A 10,096-nucleotide genomic window follows, 5' to 3' on the forward strand; every position below is an offset into this window, starting at 1 on the left:
CTCCTCTACATCGGGGAAACCCAAGCGGAGGCTTGGGGACTGCTTTGCGGAACACGGTTCGCACTAAACAACTGCACCTCCCAGTCGCGAACCATTTCAACTCCCCCTCTCATTCCTCAGACGACATGTCCATCCTGGGCCTCCTCCAGTGCCACAATGATGCCACCCGAAGGTTGCAGGAACAGTACCTCATATTCCGCTTGGGAACACTGCAGCCCAATGGTATCAATGTGGACTTCACAAGCTTCAAAATCTCCCCTCCCCCTATCGCATCCCAAAACCAGCCCACCTTGTCCCTGTCTCCCTAACCTGCCCTTCCTCCTGCCTATCCCCTCCTCCCACCTCAAGCCCCACCCCCGTCTCCTACCTGCTCCTCTGATGCTGCTTGGCCTGCAGTGTTCATCCAGCTCTACACCTTGTTATCTCAAGGTCTTTTTCCCCACTTGTTTGATAAGAATCCAACTCAGTCATAGAATCTGCAAATAAGCCCGGGTTGCAACAAGGTTTTGGGAGAGAGAGTTCACCATTTGTCCCAATGTGACCCCCTGAACCATCAGATTTGAAAGTTAACTCTGTTTTTCTCTCTCTGTATATCTTGCCAGATCTGTTTTTCCTTTAGAATTTGCAGCATCCAGAGTGTTTTGCTTTTAAACAAGGTTTATGGAATTCAGGCTAATATATTAACATGGATTGAAGATTGGTTGACAGAATGAAGCAGATAGCGGGCATAATTGGAGCATTTTCAGCTTGGCAGACAATGAATCATGTACTGCCACACAGATTAGTGCTGGGACTTTAGTTATTTACAGTTGTTATTATTGAATGAAGAGGCAAGCTCCACGAGGAGCTTGAACAGTTCATCAACTTTACTAACACCTTTCACCCCAAACTCAAATTCACTTGGACCATCTCCAATACCTCCCTCTCCTTCCTGGACCTCTCTGTCTCCATCTCCAGTAACTGTCTCAACACTGACATCTATTTCAAACCTATCGATTCCCACAGCTACCTGGACTACACCGACTCTCACCCACCCTCCTGCAGGAAAGCAATCCCCTACTCCCAATTCCTCTTCCTCCAATGTGTCTGCTCCCAAGATGGAGCATTCCACTCCCGAACATCCCAGATGTCCTCCTATTTCAAGGACTGTAACGTCCGCCCGCCGGTGATCAAAAATTCCCTCAACCGCGTCTAATGTGTTTCTTGCACTTCTGCTCTCACACCCCCTTCCCGCAACAAGAACAAAGACAGAATCCCCCTGGTCCTCACATATCACCCCACCAACTTCTGTATCAAGCGTACCATTCTCCGCCACTTCCGCCACCTGCAATCTGACCCACAACCAAGGACATATTTCCCTCCCCACCCTTATCTGCTTTTTGTAGGGATCGGTCTCTCTGCGACTTCCTCGTCCACTCCACGCTCCCCACACCCTGACCCCCGGCACCTTTCCCTGCAACGGCAGGAAGTGCTACACCTGCCCCAATACCTCCCCCCTCACCTCCTTCCAAGGCCCAAAACAAACCTTTCATATCGGACAGGGCTTCACCTGCACATCCATCAACTTGGTCTACTGTATCCACTGCTCCCAATGTGGTCTCCTCTACAGCAGTAATACCAAGCGTAGACTCAGTGACTGTTTCGTGGAGCACCTACTCTCTGTATGAGAAAAATGACAAGACCTTCCAGTTGCCAACAATTTTAACTCCCCCTCCCACTCCCTGAGTGACATGTCCATCCTGGGCCTCCTCCAGTGTCACAGTGACACCATGTGCAAACTGGAGGAGCAGCATCTCATTTCTGCCTCGGGAGCCTATAGCCCAATGGTGTTAACTTGGAATTCACCAGTATTAAAATCCCCCCACCCTCTGCATCATCCCATGTCCAACCCTCCCTCTCATCCCTGCCTCCTTGACCTGCTACAACCTGTCCATCTTCCCTGCCACCTATCCACCCCTCCCACCTCACTGACCAATCCCCACCGCTGCCTACCTGCACTCACCTATCACCATCCCACACTTACCTCCCCAGCCCCACTCCTCCTCTTTCAATTTATTTCCCAGCTCCCTTCCCCCTCCCCATTTCTGAAGAAGGGTCCTGACCCGAAGCGTCGACACTGCTGCTCTTCTGATGCTGCCTGGGCTGCTGTGTTCCTCCAGCTCTACACTGTGTTATCTCTGACTCCAGCATCTGCAGTTCTTACTATCTCTGAGTAATTATCTAAGTTAGCTGATGGTACAACACTAAGTTGGTAGGTAAACTGAGGGGAGCAGACAGAGAGGCTGTAAAAGTTATAAAATTGGGACACAATATGGTCTCTAGATATAACGTCGGGAAATGTGAAGTTATTCCCTCTGGTTTTCAGAAAACAATAGTAGGATACAGGTTGAAACATCTGAAACTTGCAAATATTAATGTCTTAAGTCCAGTATAATCCTTCTTCAGTCGAGCAATCATACTGAACTCAAAACATTAACTCCAATTCGCTCTCCACAGATCCTGGTAAACCATTGAGTTTCTCAGCATTTTCTTTTTTTTATACCAGATTCCCACCTTTCATAGCACTTTGCTTTTACTGCAAATGTTCATGATTGTGAAGCTTGGATTTATTCATACAATGAACGCAGAAAGTTAACAAATAGGTGTAGCAAGAAATAAGGAAGGCTAATGGTCTGTTGGCCTCTATTTTAAGGGGGTTAGAGCACAGAAATAAACCTTACTATAATTGTACAGGACCTGGGTGAGATCACAGCCAGAATATTGTATGCAGTTTTGGCCTCCATACTTAAGTAAAAGTACTACAATTAAGTTTCACTAGATTGTCCCTGGTATGAGAGGATTCTTCTGTAATGAGCAGCTGAGGAAACTGGGCTGAAATGCTCAGGAGCTCACTAAATGATTGGGCAACTTCACTGAAACAAAAAAGATTCAGAAGCATCAAATGGTCAGTACTGAGGGAGCACTGCACTGTTAGAGGGTCAGTACTGAGGGAGCACTGCACTGTCAGAGGGTCAGTACTGAGGGAGCACTGCACTGTCGGAGGGTCAATACTGAGGGAATGCTGCACTGTCAGAGGGTCAGTACTGAGGGAGTGCCGCACTGTCAGAGGGTCAGTACTGAGGGACAGCCGCACTGTCAGAGGGTCAGTACTGTGGGAGTGCCGCACTGTCAGAGGGTCAGTACTGAGGGAGCGCCGCACTGTCGGAGGGTCAGTACTGAGGGAGTCCCGCACTGTCGGAAGGTCAGTACTGAGGGAGTCCCGCACTGTCAGAGGGCCAGTACTGAGGGAGTCCCACACTGTCGGAAGGTCAGTACTGAGGGAGTGCCGCACTGCTCGAGGTCCTGATTTTCCGATAAATCATAAAATTGGTGGTCTTCCTTCCCTCTTTGGATGTACGATATTCCCCACAGCACTGTCACTATACACAATAACTTAAATTTGGGAAGATATTTCACCACCACACTTAATAATAGAGCATTTTAGATATTATCTCATTGTTATTTGTGGGATGTTGATTTGTGAAAATTTTCTGATAGGTTTTCTCCTTCCAATGTGCCTACTCCTCAGGAAGAGCTTATTTGCTCTAATGTTCATTTGGCATCCTGAGTCTGTGATAGATGGCCTAGAAATTCAAGTTTACTTTCACTCTGCATTCCCTTACTCGGCGTACTGTCACCCTCTCTTGTGTCTTTTTATCCCTTCTCTTTTGCTCAGTATCATTTCTCTCTCTCTCTCTTTGTCTCTGTCTCCCAATCACTCGCTATCCTCTTTTCTTCTCTCCATGTCTCTTTCTTCCCTTCTCTTTTTTCACTTTGCTCACTGTCGTACCTCTCTGTCTTTGCCTCTGTGTCTGTAAATTTATCTCTATCTCTATCTCTGTCTCTAGCTCTTCTGTCTCTCTCTCTCTTTCTCCCTGTTGGCCTCTTGACTCATATTATTCTCTCTCTGACTGTTTCTCTCTGTCTGTCTATCTTGATTACTCTAAGTTTGTGTATTTCTTTCTCTTTCTGATTTCTCTACTGCTTTTTTGCATTTGTTCGCTCATTCTCTCCACTTGCTTCTGGAGATACCTGTCCTTTGTACAGTGTCGTGAGCTGTAATTACTGAGCTGAAAGCACTGGTTTGAAGGAAACACAAAACAAGGGGCTTTCTGGGACTAATTAAAACTCTGCATTCACCTCTGCCTCTCCCCAGGAGAATTTGTATCACCATCTGCTGAAGGTCAGAGCTGAGATCTGCTGGTCCAACAGCAAACCCAGCCATTTCTCATCCACATTTTCTTCGGCTACTGGGCTACCCTTACAGAAGAAATTCCTCCTTAACTCTGCCTTAAATGGGTGACTCCTTATTCTGAGATTATCCTCTCTGGTCCTAGACTCTCCTGCACAGGAAACAACCTCTCCATATCTACCTTGTCAAGCCCTCTTCTCTTTCACTAAGGTCTCTTCTCATTCATCTAAATTCCAATGAATACAGACCCAATCTATTCAACCTCTTCTCACAGGACAGTGCTTGCAGACCAAGTATCAGCCCAGCGAACCTTCTCTGCAATGCTAACATAATGTTTTTGAAGGAGTTGGTTAGCTCAGTTGGTTGCACAGCTGGTTTGTAATGCACCAACAGCATAGGTTCAGTTCCCGTTAGTGTGAAGGATTTTCTTTCCGATCGTCTCCGTTAGCCTGAGGTGTGGTGATGCTCAGGTTAGACCACCAACACAACCTCCCTCTCTCAAAAGTGAGAGTATGTTGGCTTTACACTTCTCCTTCCTTAGAAAAGGGGTTCAAAACTGTTCTGATATTCAGCTATTCCAGCTGTGTTCTGACTAGTGCCTTGTGTAGTTTCAGCAAAACCTTCCAACCTTTATAGTCCATTCCCTTTGAAATAAAGGCTAACATTCATTTTGCCTTCCCTATTACCCGCTGACTGTACGTGCAAGGTTTCGTAATTGATGCACGAGGGTTCCCAAATCCCTCAGCACTGTAGCTTACTGCAGCACAGTGCGGTACTTACTGCACACACACACACACACACGCGCGGGGAAGGCAGACAGACACACACACACGGGGAAGGCAGACACACACACACACACACACACACGGGGAAGGCAGACACACACACACATGGGGAACGCAGACACACACACACACACACATGAACAGTGGGGAAGGCTTGGAGGGCTGAATGGCCTACTGCTGCACCTATGTCTACATTGCTGTCTAAAGGCCCTGATTCATCCTCCTCTGTGACTGTCTCTTGGTCAAAAGACCAATGGCGTTGCATGCGCAAAATACCAAAATGTACAAGGCCAGAGGCAAGACGGGGCTGTCCAGCAGACTCCCAGTCACTGCCTGAGAAATACAAACAACGGCACCAGTGAGCACTGGACAATGAACAAAAGATGGCATTACAGGATCATCCTGTAAAATATGGAATGCTTGGTCGCCCTGGTCAAACTGGGAATACTGCTGGTAGATTGTCCTCCAGATTTGGGGGGGTAAGTTAGTGTTTCCTGATTTGTCTCTCTTTGTTAGAGTCAAGCTCCAATGTTTGCTTCTTTCTTTGATATACTACTGTTCAGAAGCAAACCTGTGCCTGTGACTATGTATATACACAAAAATGATTTTTATGAATGAAGTATATTTTGAAATAAAACAAAGGGGGGCACACTGAAGCTTGGGGCAGCTGCTGCCAAGGCGCAGTGGGGAAAGACCACTGTCTGAGGATTTTCCGCTGAAGTTACACAGGGATCTGTTCGTTTATCACACCCTCCCGGTGCCTCAGACACATGTAAATACGGTTTTGTACAAGTAAGGGATGGTTTGGTCTGTTTGGATAGAGCAAGCTCCAATGTTTGATTGTTTCCTTGATATGCTGCTCTACAGAACAGAACTGCATTTGTGACTATGTATGTGTGTGTATACATAAAGACTTTTTTTAATGAATAAATTATATATTGAGACTAAAAAAAAGAAGTCTAGCGCTTTGGTTTGTGTGCTGGATAGAGTCAAACTCCAACGTTGTTTGTGAATCGAATTGCATAAGTGTCTAGATGTATGTATGTAAAGAAATATTTATGAAAAAAGTGTATATTTTTGAAATAAAAATGATCAACCTTAGGTTCAGAGGGTTACACTATAAGAGATCTCATTTACAGCACAGGCAGAGACTGGGAACTCCCCAGAGACAGAACAGAATCTATCCTGTATTCTATCCAAACAGACCCTGAGAAATAAATAGGTGAAGTGAACATTGTTAGGTGTGAAGGGTCGCAGAGGGGCAACACTTCAGCTGATGGGGGTCTTTAAGGCAGAGATCAAAGAAAGGGAAGAGGCTCCTACCATTCTGCATGAGTCCCGACCCGAAACATCAGCTTTCCTGCTCCTCTGATGCTGCCTGGCCTGCTGTGTTCCTCCAGCTCCACACTGTGTTACTTGAGTCAAATAAGTTATAGGGTGACTCAAAAAGAGGCCATGTGACCCATCCAGACTGTGCTGAGTCTTTGCAAAGAACATGAGTTAGGGTACTGGTAAGTTTATTGGATTGCAACTAAAAGACTTGGACTTGCATTGCAGAATTCTGAAATAACTCCACAGAGGCCAATCACCAAGTCTCCCCTTATTTACTCATGAACAGTCCTTGACTGCCTCATTCAGGGTCAGGTATCTGACACTGCTGTTTCTATCTGTCAACCAGGAATCTCTGAGAGGACCCGATTAACAGCACCAATCAGGGATCTCATATTCTATCATGTCCAGCTGGCTGGCCTCATTAGAATCACAACAGTACTAACATGCTAAAGTAAAGTTAATAAGCTTTAAACTTAAGTTAAAAACCTGTAATAAAAAGGCAGCCTCAATAATGATATCCCACCTGGCCTACGTACAACTCCAAGCATTCAGCTCAGCCTCGGAAATGATGATGACTACAACAGCAGGTCAGACGCTCGGAATCTGTAGTGAGTAACTCACTTCCTGACTCTCCAAGGCCTGTCCACCTGCTGAAAGTCACAAGTCAGGAGTGTGATGGAATACTCCCCACTTGCCTGGATGGGTGCAGCCCCAACAACACTCAAGAAGCTTGACACCATCCAGGTGAAACATCCCATTTGTTTGGCACTACATCCACAAGCGTCCACTCTCTCCACGACCAACGGTCAGTAGTAGCAGTGTGTGTCATCTACAAGATGCACCGCAGAAATTCACCAAAGCTGTATAGACAGCACTTTTCAAACCCATGAACTCAATACCATCAAGAAAGACAAGGACAGCAGATGCACAGGATCACCACCTCCTGCAAGTTCCCCTCCCAGGCTCTCTTGCCTGACTATTTAAATCCATGTCCTCAAGATAGTTATTTTGCAGCCTGTGGAAACAGCTTATCCTGAGTTATTCTACCTGAACCTGAACACAACAGCTAACAGGTGTCTCAGCTCCCATACATGTACAATACAGATTGGGAAACAGTCAATCATTCACTCCTGTCTGGTACTGTACAGCCCATTTATGTGCTTCTGTATCAGCTCCAAATACAGACTAGTGAATAAATTAATAATTCACTGCTGTGTGGTAGTATCCAGACTGGAGTATGGATACACTGTGTGTGTGTATCAGCTGTATCTCCTGTCCATGTACAGACTGGGATATAGATGAAAATCCACATACAGCTTCTGTAAACCTTCAGCACAGTGTGTGAAAGATTTCAATGTTCCAGTTATAAGCACAAAGGGAACAGAATGAGGGAGCTGTGTCCGTGCGGTTCCTAAAGGCGGTTTTCTGATCATTAATTTGTGCAAACAATGATTCCATTTTAGAACCTGGATTGCCAAGAGGGAATCTAACCACAGACCAACAGCACCTTTGATGGACTTCCCATGGCAGAATGTAACCCTCAGGTTGTATCAAAGGACAGATAATTATAAACAAACCATCTGCTCCCCTTCGGGAGCTGACTAACTCGTCAATAAGTTGTAGGTTTCCTGGATACATATACACGCTGTGTGTTGATGGTTTATAATACCTGTGGACCTCCCATTGCCATAGAAACAAAATGTGCCAACATGTCTGGAGAGGATCCTCATAGGCCTGCATGTATGGTGCCCCTCTGTACCAATTTAGCTGTGGTTTTTGACACCTTTCAATAGAATGGCTCGATAGAACCAATATGGCCTTCTGAGCAATTCCACCCTCATGGGTACTGCAAAGCCAACTAAAGGCCCAAATGAGGTGTCTGGGAATCCGCCTGAACAGCCGCCTGGGCTTCAACTGCAGCGTTCCGGTATCGACAGAGTTAAGTTGAAGGAATACTTCAGGTCTCATTTGATCCAGTTCACTGGTCTTTCTTCCCCCAACTCCCCAACACACTCCTCCACAACACGCAACCACCAACCCTTCATCTCCCATGACGCCCAATTACCTGGTAATAGATCAGCTGTCCTTTGGGAATGTCAAGGGAATAACCGAACAGCCAATGGGTTGTCGGCTCCTCCTCAATGTAAACAGGTGAGCAGAGGGAAGCGGGGCCCATGAGCTGACTGCAAACGGGACAGGCCACGCCAGGGGGTCCTAACCTGGCAGAGAGGGAGAGACGCACTAATTCACCAACAGCCCTTCCTGTCCCAGCGACGCACCTCGACAACACCTTCAGCAGCGGCAGGTAATGTTGCTTCATTTCTTTCCCTCGGCACTTCCCTTTTCTTTAAAATGACTCTCAGTATTATTTCTTCCTCGGGGGCATGTCGCATTCAAACCTGAGCGTGGGCAGGAATATAATTGGGCATTGTGCATCGACTGACAGATTAAACTGTTGAAAGCTGGAAATCTGTTGACTTAATGACAGTGTGTGTCGGGGAGACAGTGGGACTGCTGTTTTGTTGTTTATCACTGTGTTATTGTGGCAGGGTTCTTATAACTGCAAACGGGGAGCTCCTGATGATAACTCTTCTCCAAGCTGAGCTGTGCCGTTATATCGATAGCAGAGGGACTGAGTCCAGTTGCACGCTCAGTGACCCTCCGACCAGGTGTGTGATTAGTTGACGATGATAAAGTTTGTGTTTCTGGGATTTATCATTGTTTGTTCTTCTTCAAGCCCGATGCAAAATGGCTGCATCTGTAGACCTGGGCATAGGCAGCGTAGTTTAGAGGACCACTTTTCTCTCAATGCCAGGGCCAACCTAGTGGCCGCATGTGCGGTTGCCACAATGGTACAGTGCACCCCTGAACATCAAGTAGCAGGAAAACCTTTGCCTGAAACATATTCTGCCACCTCCAATCCCACCCACAAGCGATGGGCCCCTTTGAGACCCACAGTTGCCTACCGTTGCCAATCAGCCCCATGAGGTGGCTGTTATCTCCACCAGCATTGCCGACCGGGTGATCGAGTTGAGAGGGAAATTGACAATTGAGTAACATGATCCTCACGAGATAAGACTTACACACTTCTTGACAGCCTTTGATGTGTTTGCTGCAGGCGGAGCAATTACAAACACCCCAGAGCACAGTGAAAAGAGAGGTCTCACATTACTACAGCACTTTCCAACAGCTCACCACCTGCAAAAGACCCTTACACCCAATGAGCTCTCGTGTGCCCTATATTGTAAAGAAAGGTGGCAGTGAACATGTGCACAGCAAGCTCCCACAAGTGGCAATGCCAGCAACAAAAACAGAAATTACCAGAAAAGCTCAGCAGGTCTGGCAGCATCTCTGGAGAGAAATCAGAGTTCACAATTTGGGTGCACTGACCCTTCCTCAGAACTGAATGAGCTTTTCCAGCAATTTCTGTTTCTGTTTCTGATGTCCAGCATCTGCAGTTAATTTGGTTTTAACTGAGCAATACCAATAAATCTGTTTGTCCAGTTGTAGGAAAGAGATTAATATTGTCCAGAGTCTGGGCAGGTTAGCCCACAACACCCCTGCTGTGTTTCAGAATATTAACCTTCGCATCGTTGATCATCCAACTGGGCAATTCTTAAATTCTCCTGCCTTAGGAACAGTAACTCTGTCAAAATGATGCAGCCTCAGGACTTTACATCAGTAGGGGCTTCACTCAGCGTACTGACCCTCCGACAGGGCACTCACCCTCAGCACTGACCTTCCGACA

Source organism: Rhincodon typus, chromosome 35, assembly GCF_021869965.1.
Source record: "Rhincodon typus isolate 14 chromosome 35, sRhiTyp1.1, whole genome shotgun sequence".
NCBI classification, from domain to species: Eukaryota; Metazoa; Chordata; class Chondrichthyes; order Orectolobiformes; family Rhincodontidae; genus Rhincodon; species Rhincodon typus.